This window comes from Triturus cristatus, chromosome 4_2 (genome assembly GCF_964204655.1).
Source record: "Triturus cristatus chromosome 4_2, aTriCri1.1, whole genome shotgun sequence".
NCBI lineage: Eukaryota > Metazoa > Chordata > Amphibia > Caudata > Salamandridae > Triturus > Triturus cristatus.
In genome coordinates, this window is record NC_140586.1 from 944,970,992 (window position 1) to 944,987,417 (window position 16,426).

Genomic DNA, 16,426 nt, shown 5'->3' on the forward strand with positions numbered 1-16,426 from the left:
GCTATCCGACCTCCCACCATGAACTGCTTGGGGCTTAAGACCTGTACCTGAATAGGGGACATCTCCTGCCGTATTCTGTTGTCCTCGGTAGACTCCTCTCTGGCCTCTGCCTCTTCCTCCCCTGTTGCGGGAGGGATAGAAATGTGGCTTTTCGTTATCTCTGCCTTGCTGTTCCGCTCCTCGTGAGGTCTGACTAAAACCTCGGCCGAACCCTCAACCTCGTCAGCGGCCGGCCCTGTCAAAAACACCCGTGTGAAACACTTTTTTAATGCTCGCTTGAGCTTTGTCTAACGCTGAAAACGTGGCCACGTATTTTCCCATCTCCTTAATGAATTTGGCCCCAAAAAGCATGCCATTGGCGAGGAAACCCGGTTCTGTAGCGGCCATCTCCGCCAGCTGGGAATCAATACCCATCAAAAAGGAACGTCTCCTCTCCGTGGAGAGAGCCACATTAACATTGCCAAGAAAACACAAAGCCCTTTGGGCCCATTCCATGACGTCCGACGTGTCCATCGGAACATTTTGATCTTTGCGTTGACCGCAGCTTCCAGGATTCTAGTGAGGGGTCCAGAAACATCTAATAATTTGTCTTGGCACCCCCGCCAAGCCCTATCTAAACCCTTCTTGGGATCCTTCGCGAACTTCCTCATGAATGTCGCCATATTCGGGTCTAATTCTGGCGTATCTGCCACCTTCCCGGTCAAGGAGGGTCTCGGGCATTCCGATCGTAAAGTGGCCCGCACCTCCTTCTCAAAGCCTTGCCGCAAATTATTAGCCACATAATGTGCCACTTCCGGACAGGGTACCCACTCAGTGGACCTAGGATGGATCAAACTTTGAGGGTCAAACAACAGGTTCTTGGGCGCTTAGCTGTCGTCTGCTTTGTATGCTGTGTGCTTAGTCTTCTTTGCCTTCTTTTTAGGCAGCACCGATTCAACCTTGGAGTCTGAGGTAGCCGGTGTGGACGGGGAAGACTCCTCTGTAGTATAATTAGGGCTCCCGGTTTTCCGTATTTACGGATTTATACATATAAATACAGATGGAAATCGATATTTCCTTTGTCTGTATTTATATTTATAAACGGTAACATACGAGTAAATGTTGCCGCGCTAGTCTCCCGCCTCCCGATTCCTGCAAGCAAAAACCTGATGCCTCTGGGTTTCGGCTGACAGGGCAGTATTGTGTAACGTGCTAATTCTTCCAGCAATAGTCGGAGTGGCGATGCAGGGGCTCTAGAAGGAGAGTACAACCAACAAAGCCCCATTAACAAGCGAATGGTCTTTTAAAGACCTGTGAAGTGCTCGGGGGCGGCTGTGTGTAAGCTGTTTCAGCCCGGGCTGCCTCAAACGTGGGGGGGGGAGGTACGCACTGCCAGCAACCTGCCAGGCCAGTGCACAACTCTTGCATCACCCTCTCTCTGCCATTGCGCGCCATGCTTCTGAAAGGTAAGAAAACAAAAAAAGTGCATTTGCGTTTCAAATGTCCAGTCCTGCCGCTCCCGCCCCCTTTGCATAGGGCCTATGCAAAGGGGGCGGGACCCCAGCCTGATGCCTCCCAAGCTGCTGTTCACCCCTGCTGCAGCCTTTGTACCCCTGCTGCATGCCGAGTCTTTTATGTAATTCATGTTCTCTGAAGTACTTATATAATGTAACTGGTTCTATTGTTTAGCGCTCCGACACCTTCGGGTAAAGTACGCGCTATATAAAAATGCATATATAAATAAGTAAATCAATTGTACCCCAGCCTTATGCCTCCCAAGCGTGCCGTGAGTGTGTGCTTGTGATACCACACGTTCTGTGTGCCCCAGCCTCGCTACTGGCTCTTCTGCCTGTGCACCAGAGTGGCCTGTGCCTGTATGCCCGAGCCTGTGTGCTTCAGTCCGAGTGTTCAGTTTTCCCCGGCTAGTATGCATGCTCCTTGTGCAACAGGCGGCGTGACCATCTGCGCAGAGTAATTGGTGCCCCAGACTAGACTACTGGTCCCGTATTTTTTTTTTTTTTTTTTTTGAAACCGTTTATTACAAGACTCAAAAAAATTATACATATGGCCTACAACCTTCCGGCCGGCCGCTAGCAATAAAAGGAGCATACGGTATACATTTATAAAACACATGGTGCTGCGGCCGAGCATTTACAGGAGAGAACATCGTTGCGTGCCACACTATTCAGACCCCATTATACGGTTCCATTTTAAATTTAAAGCACAACAAACACAAACAAACCCACAAGGCAATCCTCAATCGGAATAGCAACACGTGCTCCCCTAAAGGGGGGATTCTAGCCATCCATAGGAATCTCAAGAGGGGGGGGAGAGATCAGGACTAGGGTTGGGGACACCCAATGCCCAGGTACCGGGGGGATGAGTTGGCTAAGGGGACGGGGCCGGCGACGGATCAGGCAATAGGGGTGGAGCACAGATTCCCCCGCGGTAGGCGTTCCAGGGGCCCCACACTTTCACCCATGTCGCAGGCTTACCTCTCGCCACATACACCACCTTTTCCCGAAACATGCACCAATCCATATGTTCCTTCCAGGCCGAGACAGTCGGGGGGCTCTGGGATCCCCACAGCTGGGCAATATCACGCTTGGCAACCATATACCCCAGAGTCACCCACCACGTCTGCGGCACCGAGTAATCGGTAGGCTCCCACACATTCAACAGGCATCTCCTCGCTTCGGGCAACAGCGCCACATGCGTGACCACTCGCAGCACCTCATGCACACCTCGCCAGAACCCCTCCACTTGCGGGCACTCCCAAAGGATATGCAGAAAAGTCCCCAGCGCACCACACCCACGCTTACACAAACCGTCCTCAGCATAGCCCATACGCAGGAGCTTTGGCCCCGTCATGTAGACCCTGTGGAGTATCTTGAGCTGGACGAAACGAAGGCGAGCCGGTATGGCCACCTCTTTCGGGGAGGCCACCGCGGAGATCCAGTCCTCATCGTCCAGCTCCAGCCCATCGGCTACCCAAGCCTCACGAAGGGCAGTCAGCAAGTCTGAGCGATCATTGATCAGTTTTTTGTAGATCAGTGAGATCGTGCTGTCAGGGACGTGTCCATCCAGCACTCTATCCTCCAGGGGGGAGCACTCCGGGATGGAGGCAACGTCCGGAAAGACGGAGCCCAGCGCATGCCGGACCTGCAAGTACCGAAAGTACTCGCTGCCCTGCAACTGAAATTCCGTCTGCAGCATCTCGAACGTTTTAAATCCTCCCCTCGTCCAGAGATCCCCCACTCTGCTGATGCCTATTAAATCCCACTTCTCAAAGCCCTTCGAGGTCCACAAGGAGCCCAACCGCTCAGATGCGTATAGTGGTGACGCCCGGGTCAAACGGTCCTTCCACCCCATTGCAGCATTGGCCGCGTGCCACACTCGCACCATGACACGCGTGGGGCCCGTCAGGCGAGCGTCGGGCGCGCTATAGTAGAGCGCTCGATTATAGTCACCACCTGGAAGTAGCATCCTATCCATTTCAAACGCCGGGTTTAAGGCTGGCCCATATAGGCCCTGATTAATTGCAGCTAGCTGGGAGGCCCAATAATACCGTTTAATATCCGGGAGGGCAATCCCCCCATCATACCAGGGGAGCGTTAGCTTAGCCAGGGCAATACGTGGCCTCCCGTCCCAGAACAGGCGGCGCTGCAAACTCTCCACTTCGCGGAAGTAGCGCGCTGGGACGAGGTCCATCGTGTTCTGCAACGCGTATAGGAAACGCGGCAACGACATCATTTTAAACAATGCCGCCCGGCCGAGCGGCGAAAGCGGCAAACGCCGCCAGCGCGCGACATCCTCTTTCAGACGCTGGAGGGGGGGAAGCAAGTTCCGATCATACCGAGCCTCCGGGTCCAGAGTAATGAAGACACCCAGGTACCTAAATCCCTGCGGGGCGACCTGGATCGGACAGCCCCGCGGGAGGATAGGAGCCTCCCCAGAGAGAACATACACACACGATTTAGCCCAGTTGATGACCAGACCGGAGTTACGACCGAATGAATGCAGAACATCAACTAGTACTATGAGTGATTTACGTGGGGAAGCTAGGTACAAGAGGATGTCGTCAGCGTATAGGGATACGCGGTCCTCATACTCGGGGGTCCAGCGGAGACCACGGATGGAAGGCTCCCACCGCAGCCACTCTGCCAGGGGCTCCAAGGCAAGTGCAAAGAGGAGCGGCGATAAGGGGCAGCCCTGTCGAGTGCCCCGGCCCAGCTCAAACGGAGCCGATACTCTTCCGTTCACCACCACCTGCGCCAATGGGCCCGAATATAGCAATTTGACCCAACTGATGAACCCTGGGCCAAATCCAAACTTCGCAAGCATCGCCCAGATATATGGCCATTCAAGCGTGTCAAACGCCATGGTGGCGTCTAAGGACGCCAAAATGGCCGGCTCCCGTATAAACGGGGCACGTGCGAGCACACCGTGCAAACGCCCTAGATTAAGGGCTGTGTTGCGATGAGGAATAAAGCCAGACTGGTCCTGATGAACCAAATCGCCCACCACGCCGACCAGCCGATTGGCCAGTACCTTAGCGAGAATCTTGGGCTCCGCATTCAGCAGCGAAATGGGCCGATAGGATGTAACCCGGTCCCGAGGTCTCCCCTCCTTGTGGATGACCACGATTGTAGCCAGACGCTGGTCCGGCGGGAGGGAGCCCACCGAGTGTGCCGCCAGGAACATAGCCCGGAGGTGGGGTGCCAGCGTATCCGGTCGTAACGTATACAACTCGATAGGGAGACCATTCGGACCCATGGCCTTGCCGGAAGCGACCGAGCGTATGGCGAGGGCGATCTCGTCGGAGGTGGGAGCGGCGTCCAACGACACCCTGTCCTCCCCGGAAAGGGAGGGCAGCGCGATATCACTGAGCAGGGCAAGGGAATCCTCTTCCGAGCAGGGAGACACCGGGAATACACCCCATGGAAATAATCCGCGAAGCAGGAGACAATTTCTTCTGGCTCAGTCACACACACACCATCCGTTTTCTCAATCAGCGGGACCACACGATTCGCTCTCTCTTTTTTGTCCAACCACGCTATAAGTTTACCAGCCTTATCACCCACATCATACAGACGCCCCTGTTGCTCTCTACTGAGGCCCCTGGCCGCCTCCGTGACGAGGGCCCTGTAGGCCGCCTACTTGAGTTGGAGGACATGTAATGCAGCATCCGTCACCCCACCTTCTAAATTCCCCTCCAACTCGGCTATTTCAGCCTCCATCCGGGTCACCTCCTCCCGCTCGCGCCTCCGGGCATGGGAAATAAGGGATAGGGCCTCCCCTCGGAGTACTGTCTTGAAGGCCTCCCATAGCGGTATGGCCGAAGGCACAGACCCCACATTCTCATCAAAATATCGCTGAAGGGATTTAATCAATGCAGCGCGAATGGAGGGGTCGCGCAGGTACCAAGGATTGATTGGGACCACCCTACCCTCACCCCTCGGAAAGACATCAAAGTGCAGTAGGAGCGGGGAGTGGTCCGAAATACCCCGTGGCAAATGGCGTACCTCTCCCACCCTCCCAACATAGGCCGCCGGGACAAGGACATAGTCTAGTCGTGAGAGACTACCATGGGCTCCCGAGTGGAAAGTATACTGCAGCTGCGCGGGGTGTTTTAAACGCCAGCAGTCCACTAATCCAAATGTATCTAAGAGGCCGGGTAGCCACGCCTGTGCCCGGGGGAGGTCCCTAGGGGGGTGACGATCCAAAGATCCAGATACCACCGCATTGAAATCCCCCCCCACAACCAAAAGCCCCCCCGGAAGGCCAAGGAGAAGGCGCCCAAGGTCCGCAAAGGTGGTCGACTGCAGCCCCGGTGGGATGTATATTGACACAAAGACAACCACTTTGCCCTCCAGTCTTCCCACCAAGACCGTATAACGTCCCCTATCATCGTGGAGCACCTCATCAATCTCCAACGGGAGCGAGTTCTTCACCATGATGCCCACACCCCGTGAGCCGGACGTAAAGCCCGAGTGAGCCACTAGGCGATAGCCACGCCGATTCATGGCGCAGAAGGAGTTACCAATGAGGTGTGTCTCCTGCAGAAAGACTACATCAGGCGAGATTCGCTTCAAAAACTGCAGGACCACACCCCGTTTGATCCTGTCCCCCAGTCCATTCACATTCCAGGATAACAAAGTTAGTTCCCTACCCCCCATCATATACAAAAGCCATCATTCGTACCCCGGAGAGCACTTTAAAACCAACACAATAATACGTTTGCCTTGTGATAAAAACGAACAACACCCCATCCCTACCCACCCACCCCAACAGAACTCCCCCCTCCCTGCACCCCTGCATGAGCCCAAACAGCCCCCCCAACGTGCAGTGTGCCTGTCGCCCCATATGTAGTTAGACTAACTAAACCCCCTAGAGGAGGAGGGAGAACCCCCAAGAGACCCAACACAACCTCCATAGGAGGGGAACTTACAAAAAACTGACGCAGAATTAAAAGTGGCATCATTTTCGTCCAGAGTGAGGCCCATTATTAGACCCTCAGTCCTGATCCAGCGTGCCGTCTCCCCCCGCCGCCCCCCCCCCCCGCCCCCCCGATCACGATCCCCGGGCAGAGTATCCAGCCAGTCCCCGGCCGCCTCGGGACGATCAAAGAAATGCGTGCGACCATCCACCTCCACATGCAACTTGGCCGGAAAAAGCATGGCATATTTGAGGTTTAGGTCCCGAAGACGGCATTTGACACCTAGGAAGCTCAGTCTCTGCTTCTGGACCGCTGGGGTGAAATCAGGATAGAAATTAACCTCCATATTGTCAAGCTTGACCGGTCCATGCAGTCTGGAGGTTTGCAGGATAGCGTCTCTATCCCGAAAATTGAAAATCCGGGCGATGAGAGGTCTCGGAGGGGCTCCGACATTCGGCCTTCCCCCGGGAACCCTGTGAGCCCTCTCCACAGCGAAGAATTTGCTCAGCCCCCGTGGCTGGAGATGGGTAGCAATCAGGTCCTCCACAAAAAGATCCGCCGCCGCCTCCTCGCGTCCCTCGGGCACCACGATAATGCGGATGTTGTTCCTCCGTGCCCGACTCTCGGAGTCCTCCAGGCGTCGATCCATTAGCGCAGTCGCCCGACTAAGCCGGCGCACCTCTGTTTGCAAGGCCGCCACATCTGTCGTTAGGCCCGATGCGGTGTGGGCCAAAGACTCTACTCGGTCATTGGTTTTGGAAAGATCGGCCCTCACCAGGCCGACATCCACGAGGACCGAGTCAATCTTCTGCGCCAGTGTATCAAACCGCTGGCCCACCGAGGCCTTCATCTCGGCAAAGGCGCCCATAACATCTCGCAGAGTCAAATCTGCGGGCAGGTCTGGGGCATCAGGAGGGCTCTCAGGGGACTTGCGCGGTCCATCGGGCGATCCCTTCTGGAGGGTATAGCGGTCCATACTGTTGGCCTGATGGACGGCGCCGCGCCGGGTCGATTTGGTCTTTGCCCGGTCTCCATCTTGTTTCGTGGCCATGGCCACCAGTCTCCCAGTCGCACCAGCCACGTCGTGTAGGGCAGGAAAACAGACACGAGCTCCGGGGGGGCCCCCTCAGGGCAGCGGGGTGGATCACAGCCTGCAGGCAGGCAGGGTCTCCCAGCAAGGCCACACCACACCAACACCAAGGGCTGCGCGACCCAACCTCGCAGAGACGACAAGGTGGTGCGAAAGCGAAAGAGAAAGTGCGGGGCACGCGAGTCGCCAGGCCCTGCCTGCCGCTGTTGTTCACTTTGTCACTGGATCACCCCACAGCGCAAATCCGGGGTCCGGGGAGGGGAAGGCCGCACACTTCAATCGGTGCTCACTCCAGTGTCCGAGGTCCGATTCGGAAGCGGGAAACGGGTGCCACATCAGCTCAGGTTCACCAACCTAGTCCCCTCATCCAGGGCAGGATAATGTCAGGATAATCGTAGGAGGTCGCGGAGGTCCTCGGGAGCCTCGCACCTACGCGGCCATCTTGGTTGCGCGCTAGGCTCCTCCCACTGGTCCCGTATTGAAACCTTTGTACACCGATTGTCATACACTGTGCCTTCTGTATACTAACCCATGCGCCCTGTGGTCCAGTCGTGATGTGTGATGTCAAAGGATACACATCCCAAATGCCAATGTATGCGCCCCCTCCCCCTGCTACGCGCGTCAGAATGCGAGCCTCAAATATCCCAAAATTGTGCATAACCAATGATATAGTCAGTGGTTCCCAAACTGTGCGCCGCGGCACCCCGGTGCGCCATTAGAACATGGCAGGGGCGCCGCGCACGTCTTTGGAACCGGGAAAAGGTAGTATGATTCACATTGGGGCTGTTTCCAAATATTAATGATGAAATACATTTTTACAGATGTAAGGGTAGTGGACCCTTCTTCCCTCTGCGCTCCGTGTCCCCTCTCCCTCCAGAGTTTTCGTGTTCATTTTCACTTCTGAACCCACCGTGTACGCCCTCCCACTAATGTGCACCACTCGGATGGAGGAAAGTTTCAACAGAGCAATAAAAACGTATGTGTTATATTTGTTTAAATACCTCCTTTCTTTATTTATCAAAATCTCCTTGCGCCAGAATAACAGTACCTCGGTAACTATGTGCTTTATAAATATTTGAATTTAATTATACCAGACTGTTAGACCTGTCAGCCCTTTGGGTGGTCCCTCCTCATCATTATTTATTTTGTCCCACTTTTGCCTCAAACCCTGTTATAATTTTTCCTTTTTGGGAACCACCAGACTTTTTAGTGTTGATGCAGGGTCAGGGAGCCATTTTCCCTACCCCTGGAACTTCTGTCTGAGGGCCTGAGACACAAAATGGTGGCCACCCATTGTCACCTGTGACATCACCAGAACTCACTGGAGGTTTCTAGAACCTTCTGTAACATTCTAGAACCCTGTGACAGTGGGAGGCAGTTTAGAATGTTGGGAGGCCATCTCAGGGTGGCAGTTGGCATCTGACTGGAGAAGAGAGAGGACAGATATAGGAGGAGGTCGGAGTAAGGCAGCAGGGGTGGAAACCAGTGCTTGGAGTGGGGTCCAGAAACCCACCCTTGATGCTAGTCCCTACTGACCAAGCCCAGCCTAAAGCCCTGTGTGGGACCAAGACCAAAAGAACCATCTTAAGGATCTGAACATTTGGAACAGGCCTTAAAGAGGAAAAACAGCAAGCTCCTGACCTGTTCAGCGGTGTCCTCCTGGAGTCCTGACGTCGAGAAGCCTGGAGACCTGGGGCCTGAGGTAGAGAAGCGGCGCTGACAGAAAGCAGACGTCGTACCCGGAGCCACCAGAGGTCGAGTGAGGGCGCCGACGGAGGTCGTGGAGAGGCGCCGGAGGTCGAGTAAGGAGTCACCTGAGGTCGAGGTGAGGCGTCGACGGGGGAGTGAAGACCGCCCACCGGAGTCGCCGGAAACTGAGGTGAAGCGCGCCGGAGGTCGGGAGTGGAGATCGCACTCCGGAGACACCCGGAAGCGGGGAGACCATGTCCCTGCGACGCCGGAAGGCGACATCGAGTCAAGACCGCCCAGCGACATCGAGTCGAGGACGCCCAGCGACATCGATCCGGAGCCGCCTCACGGCGTCGACATGGCGCCGAGCGGAGCCGATCGTCGAGGAAGGGACAGTAAGTGGTAGAGGGGGCGTCTAAGGCCCCGTGGAGCCCTAAAAGACCATTCTAGGGGCTAGAGAGGTGTTAGAACCAGCCTGGGAGTGCCAGGGGTGAACTAAGACTGGTGCAGTGACATCTGTGAGGGGCTGTGTAGTTTGGAGGGCCAGATCTTTAGGTTACCCTGGTTCTGCCTCAGCTTAGGCCCCAGCCTTGACCAATCTAGGTGGGACACCCCCATTCCATCCAAATGACCACAAGCTGTGTATAGGCAAAGTAAGACCAAGTTACCTCATGAAAGTGATCTGATCTGTAACTGTCATTGATTGCTTTTCCTTATTTATTGAAGGTGCTTTATTTATTGTCTTCCACTAATTTATTCCTGCACTGTATTTATTGTCTGACTGTATTTATTTGCCGTCTGTATTTATTGCACATCTATTTATTCTTTGCTTAAGGAGGACCTGAACCTATTTATTGAAATTCCAAAGTAGCATTGTTTATTTGACCTGCTCTTTTAAAGGAAAATCCTATTGTATTGTATTTATGTTATGAAACCTGCAACTAAGAGAAAATAAGATAAAGACATATATATTTTCATCTTGACTTCCATAATTTTTACGGTGTAGTGTCGTTTTTGGGACGGATGAACGCATGGTTATTGTGAGGGTGTGACGTACGCTTAACACGGTGCCTGACCCCCAACCGCTCGAGCCAAGCTACCACTGTGCTGGGAACCTGGTGACTGCTAACCCGGTTGCCCGGTTTCCAACACAGACAGTCCTCTCCTCACTGTCCGACACCTCAAACTTCGGCGGGACCGCAGCTTTCTTTGCGCACAGAGGCGAGAACGGGCTCCGATTAGTTTCTACGCAGGACTTTGACTTTAAAACTGTGTCTGGTGCTGACTGGTGGAAGTTCGTCAGCCTTGGCTCTTTGCAGGACTTATGATTGGCTTCATAGAACTGGCCGTGCCCCTAAGTGCCCCTGTGTAGGCTGTGTGAGGGACATGTGCAGGAGCAAAGAAGTCTGCAACGCGTGGCCGAGCACAGAAGAGGCACGCCCAAAGTGTGAACCCCCCTGGAGCCAGCACCCCAGAGCCACCATAGACGTGTGAGGCCCTCCCATAAGTGTCAATGCTCCAGAGCCAGCCACTTGTCAGCTTGCAAGAACGTGAGAGAAAGACACCCCTCACATGTGAACATCCCACAGGCGCCCTTCTACGGGGGAATAACCCGGAGCCAAGCACATCTCGAGGTCTGAGGGCCCCAGAGCCTCCCACTCAACCTCTGCTTTGTGGGAGAGACGCTTTGCTCTGATCCATGTTCACCCTTTTCACGCACGTCTGAACAGGGTAAGGATTTATTTAGTTCCTTTCTCATAAAATGTTTTTAATACCAGATCTTTCCCTCTATGTTTATGTATATTATTTTGTGTATGTTACCCAACTCTTACTTTATGTCACCAATTTAATACGTTCTTCTGGAACACCGCTGTTCAGCAGATGGTAGGGGAGAAGGTGGGACTGCAGCAGAGGCGGTACCATCAGCAAATATTGAACGGGTTTTCAGTGGTCTTCACTTCATTAACAAACCAGAAAGAGCCTCAATGCCCTCAAAGTCTCTTGAAATGCACATGTGCTTGTACTACAATGGCAAAGTTTTCAGCTGAATGTATTGTGTTGCCCAATAACAACCGGGCGCAGGTGTGCCTTGTCAATGTAAATAAATGTGGAAAAATACTAGCTGTAGCGTCGCCTTTTGCTTGTGGCAAAAATAAATATGGATAAATACAGAAAAAAAGCCCAAAAAATAAATATGGATAAATACAGACGGAAATGGCAAAAAAATAAATACCATAAAACCGGGAGCCCTAAGTATAATTAGCCATGGAGCCATGATCCTTCATTACATTCCTGGCCATGCGCGATAACACTTGGGCCGATGACTGCGTGTGCCCTGCTCTTTTATGAGAAGATTTCATCTTCCTCTTGCCATAATTGTGAAGGGGTTTTGTAAATGGCTTTAAGGCCTTGATCAGGGCTTTATTTACAGAGCCCTGGAAGTGGGTGTACAGGGCTTCCACAAGGTTCTCCTCCAACAGTTCTTCCTCTGGCTCCTGATATTCCTCAAATTGATTGCACTCAACCCACTGGTCTTCCTCTTCGGTGTAGTACGCCATTGCTGTAAAGCAGAGAGGACTGGAGGAGCTTTCACAAGGGGGGGAGCAACCCAGGGGTGCCTCAGACCCTTAATATGATACTAACTGCTGTATCAAAACCACTACACTTCAGAGGGATGAGGCGTTAAATCAAGGTGGAAGGAGACCCCTACACTCCCCTAGAGGCAAGCTCTCTTCCGGAAAACTGCTCCGGTCAGCGTTCAACGAGGCCAGAGATTTATGCAGTCCTGCCTAGCGCTACACGCGAAGAGCCGATCACTCGTAATTCGAGAAAACGCCTCTTCGCGCTAACGCGCAGCGTCTGGAGCAATGACGAGACTGCTCGCTGCGCACGAGGGTCTCGCGTCTGCCTCCTCCTGCTCCACCGCCCCCTATCGTTAACCCGCGCTCCGTCGAAGGAAACCCGACACACACCGCAAACCGCGCGCGAGCGAGTCGCCGCTGCCACAATTACATCAATACTTCACAAACGTCGATAAACAATCCTCCCCCAACATTTTTACCACATCAATAAAAAATAAAGGGAAAGGCACTTATCTGCTGCTGCAGCAGCAAAGAAAGAGGAAGTTATGGAGTTTACAATGACATTTATGTGGTGGACTGGAATGTGATTGGTGCAGACACAGGAGGGGGTTTGCCTTCCGGGGTCATGCCAGTTTAAAGTTGGTAGTTTTTTTTTTATTGGCTGCTGTAATTGTCAGTAAAGATTGAGAAGCATAATCAGAGCCTCCGTGGACTGACATAGAATCTCCTGCTCATGCGTAGTGAGTATGAGTGAAGTCTGCCCATATGCAGTTAACGATCGAGTTCCCCCTTAAACCGAGAACATGGTTCAGTGCTGAGGATTGAAAAATTTCCTAGTTAGCATGAAGGAAACTTTCAATTCTATTAAGGACGCGGAGGCGAGGATTATGCATATCTTTCTTCACTCTTTATTAATAGAAAGTTCAAAGGTAAAAGTAAAAACGACACAGCAACAATACTACAACTCCCATGAACCACATGGAGTAACCATGGTCACTAATAGTCCAATCCAGTAACAGTCCGATAAGCTATATAACACATAACACATCGCAGTCCTTCCTCTTATTCGCTGAAGGAAGTTAAGCACACTGTTCTTCATTCCATCTTTGATTCTGAACCTAAGAAGTTATGGTGAAAAAACTTCCCAAGAACGTACACCATATAACAGGCATGCTATAACAGTTCACAGCGCAACAAAGCATCTGAGCATAACTATAGTAACCACACCATTAGTTTATCAATTCCTAAGTACGACTACCATAGTCCAATAACATTTATATAAAGTGTCTGTTTGTCAGGTAGAGAACATTGCACTTGGCACCACAGTGCATAGCATTGCATTGAAGTTGAGTAAGATCCAGAATACTTCCCTGTTAGACACCGAGTTCAGTTCACTAAGTTCCAGCATAGTGTGGAGTTAGTATCCCTTTTCCGCCAAGGGCGGGTAGCATAGGAGTGCATGCCTGGGGGGATAACCCTCGCCTCCGCGTCCTTAATAGAATTGAAACTTTCCTTCATGCGAACTAGGAGATTTTTCATTCTATGTTAGGACCAGAGACGAGGATTATGCATGTTTAAAGCTTACCACCAGTGCGTATGCATCGTAGATTGGTTTAAAATAGAACCTCTTGAAGGTGGAGTCTGAAGACCAATCTGCCACAATCATAATATCCTCTAGTCTGCGGTCGGAGAGGACACGGCCTTCTAAGGCTTTTTCATGGCAGTCAAGAGTTGCCGTTCTCCTGGGGGGTGAACCTCCAGAGTCATGTCCTAGTATGCCTTAAGGCATCTAACCACAAATAGTTTGGGATTATCCAGGGAAAGCTGGATAAGATACCGACCTGGCACTCTTCTTTGTTCTCCTGGAGATGTTCAAGGTGACCCCTTCGGGTGAAAAAATTCTAGCCGACAGATCTGGAGCCCGCACAGTCGAAGCTCTCTTACACGAGATGAGACAGCAACATTGACAGCTTCGCTGATATCTCGTTCCTGGAGAGCTATTGATTGTCTTGCCAGGATGTCAGCAAACGTAGGACCAGGTTGACGTCCCACGAGCCCGCATATCAGGGTTTGGGGGGACGGGACATCCTAAAACCCTTGAGGAGTTTACTTACCCATGGGTGCTCACCCACTGGAACATTGTTCACTGGAATATGGCCCGCTGAGATAGTCGACCTGAATGAGTTGATGGTGCAGTATGGCAAACCCTCTTGAAAGAGTACTGCCAGGAAGTTTAGAACAACAGCACCGGTGCACCACACAACAAAATTTGAACAATAAGGACAATTATAAAGTCCATATCCAGAAAGAAAAGTGCTTCAGTTTTTCTTTTTATTCCAGTTTCATTTTACTTAGATAAAAACAGAGTCCAGTTCTAATGACTCAACACACAGTACAGCTGACGCGTTTTGTCCTAGTGCAGGACTTCTTCAGGGCACTAGATGATGGTGGAGTCAAATTCCTGACACTCCCATAGGTGGATCCCCAGAGTATGTCCAACCCCTTCCTTGGGTATAAAGTAGGAACCCCTGGCTACAGGACTTTAGATATTCCTGGACGAAACTCTGACACTGAATCCTGGAACTTCGACGGACTACACGACTAGATAACTGAAGAATCTCCCTTGGAGTAAAGGAGTTACTCCCTTGCTTGGCAGGCACCGAAAAGACGCATCTGTCCGGTTGGCATCTCCAAAGCTTCTAAGGACTCCGAAGACTTTTGCCACACAGGTGGTGGGTTTCCAAGCGTCCCCGAGGCTGACCTGAGTTCTCAGCAAACCTGAGACCCGTAGCCCTCGTGGGGACCGTGCAACCCTTACCCCTGGACACCGCAACCATTTGCAGCTGCACAAGTCTCCCGGCATTCCCCGAGGCTGTGCTTTGTGCTACTTGTAGTCCAGACCCCGAGCAGCGATTGCACTGAAGATCACTGGCCTACACTCTCAGAGTGTTCCGTGGACTGGTTCCAAGTGCTTCCTCTTGACGCGCCTTCGCGATCCCTCGTCCGTTGAATTGTGGGTCCTTGAGAAGGGCAACTGTACTATCAGCGGCCTTTCCTGGTTGCTCTGGAAGTTCCCTGACTCTCCATCGCTTGGGGAGTCCCCTGGACCTTGCTGGTTCACACCGATGCCTTTGTTCTCTCACCGCGTGGGTTGCCATTGCCAAGGCTTGTTGGGTCCAATCCGGTAACTGACACCCTATCACTCGACATCCTTCATGGGACAGCTCGCCTGCGGATCCTGGTCGTCGTCGACGTTTCCTGGTCCTCGTCGCTGCGGAGTCAAGCTTCACCTCTTCACCTGAAGCACCCGACATCGGTAGGCATTCGCCTATCGTGCCCCTGGTCACTGGCTAGTGACACAGACTCTGTCCCCTCTGCTTTCAGGTCCGTCATGCTTGGATCTCTTCGGACACTTTCCTCCTTCACGGCAGCAGCACTTTGCAGCAAGTCGCCATTGAAAACGACGAAGACTCCCGACACCATTTGACACCTATGCACCTGTCTTCCCAGGGTTAGGTAACATGAGTACTCCATTGCTCCCGTGGGTGTTGACCTTAGAACCTCCTAAGTCCAAAAGAGTTTGTTCCTAGTCATCCTCTAAGTGTCCTTAAACTCAAATTTCTCAACCGCGACTTTCTCATAGCATTGTACAGGGCTCGCGCCTGTGTTCAGACACTGCACGCGTCCCCCGTGGGTCTCCTGTGTCACTACCTTGGGTGGTTCTGTGGAGTCCCAGCAATCCTACGTTCTCTAGGCACTGTCTCTAGTCAAGTCGTGGTTCTTATACAACTTATTTAGTATATGGTTTGGTCCCCCCCCCCGGGGCCTGTCGTATACTGTGCTAATTTACTGTGTTTTATTGATTGCAACATATGTGCTTTGACCTCTAATCTCATAAAGAGATTATTAGGGAGTGTTTGGAAATAAATACATATATTTTATTTATATACCTTGTGTGGATCTCCTTTCATTTGGTTATTCAAGAGATTATAGACTGGTAAAACAAGCTGCTTTACATTCCTTCAAGACTTAGTCTGAAGGCTGCTCTCCATAGCTACCACTAGGATAGCTTTCAATAAAGATTGTCTTTAACCTATCATCAATAAGGGTTGTTTGGATTGGTAGAAGGTGCCCTCTAGAACTAGTGGACAGCATATACCAGGCCAACTTCTCACACCGCCTAAGCGATTGACACATTGCACTGCCGTCATGTTATCCATCCTCAACAGTACGCAGCAGGATAGCCTGTCCCTCATGAGAGATTGCATAGCAAACAAGCCTGCCAGAAGCTCGAGGCAATTGATGTGGAGGGTGAGTTCCTCCTCCGTCCATCTGCCTCCCATGGAGATCGAGCCGCATCTGTTTCCCCAACCCAGACAGCGGGCGTCTGACTCTTATCACCAGGTCTGGACGGGATCCGAAGATGCCCGCCCTTTCCAGGCTTCCATGTGGTCCATCCACCACTACATCTCCGTCCTGGCTTCCATCGTCAAAGTCACCATCTCTGAATAGGTAATGTCCCTCCGAAGGTGAGTTGCCTTCAGCCTCTGGAAAGCCCAGTAATGTAATGGGCCCGGGAAGATAGCTTGTATCGAGGACGATAATAAGCCATCAATCCTGGCCAGTTGACGCCGGGAAATTCTGTCC

General features: G+C 52.3%; 1 pseudogene; it reads right to left on the bottom strand.

Moving 5' to 3' along the window:
* Positions 1-222: 222 nt before the first annotated feature.
* On the bottom strand, positions 223-11,755 carry LOC146839032 (uncharacterized; annotated as a pseudogene).
* Positions 11,756-16,426: the final 4,671 nt, after the last annotated feature.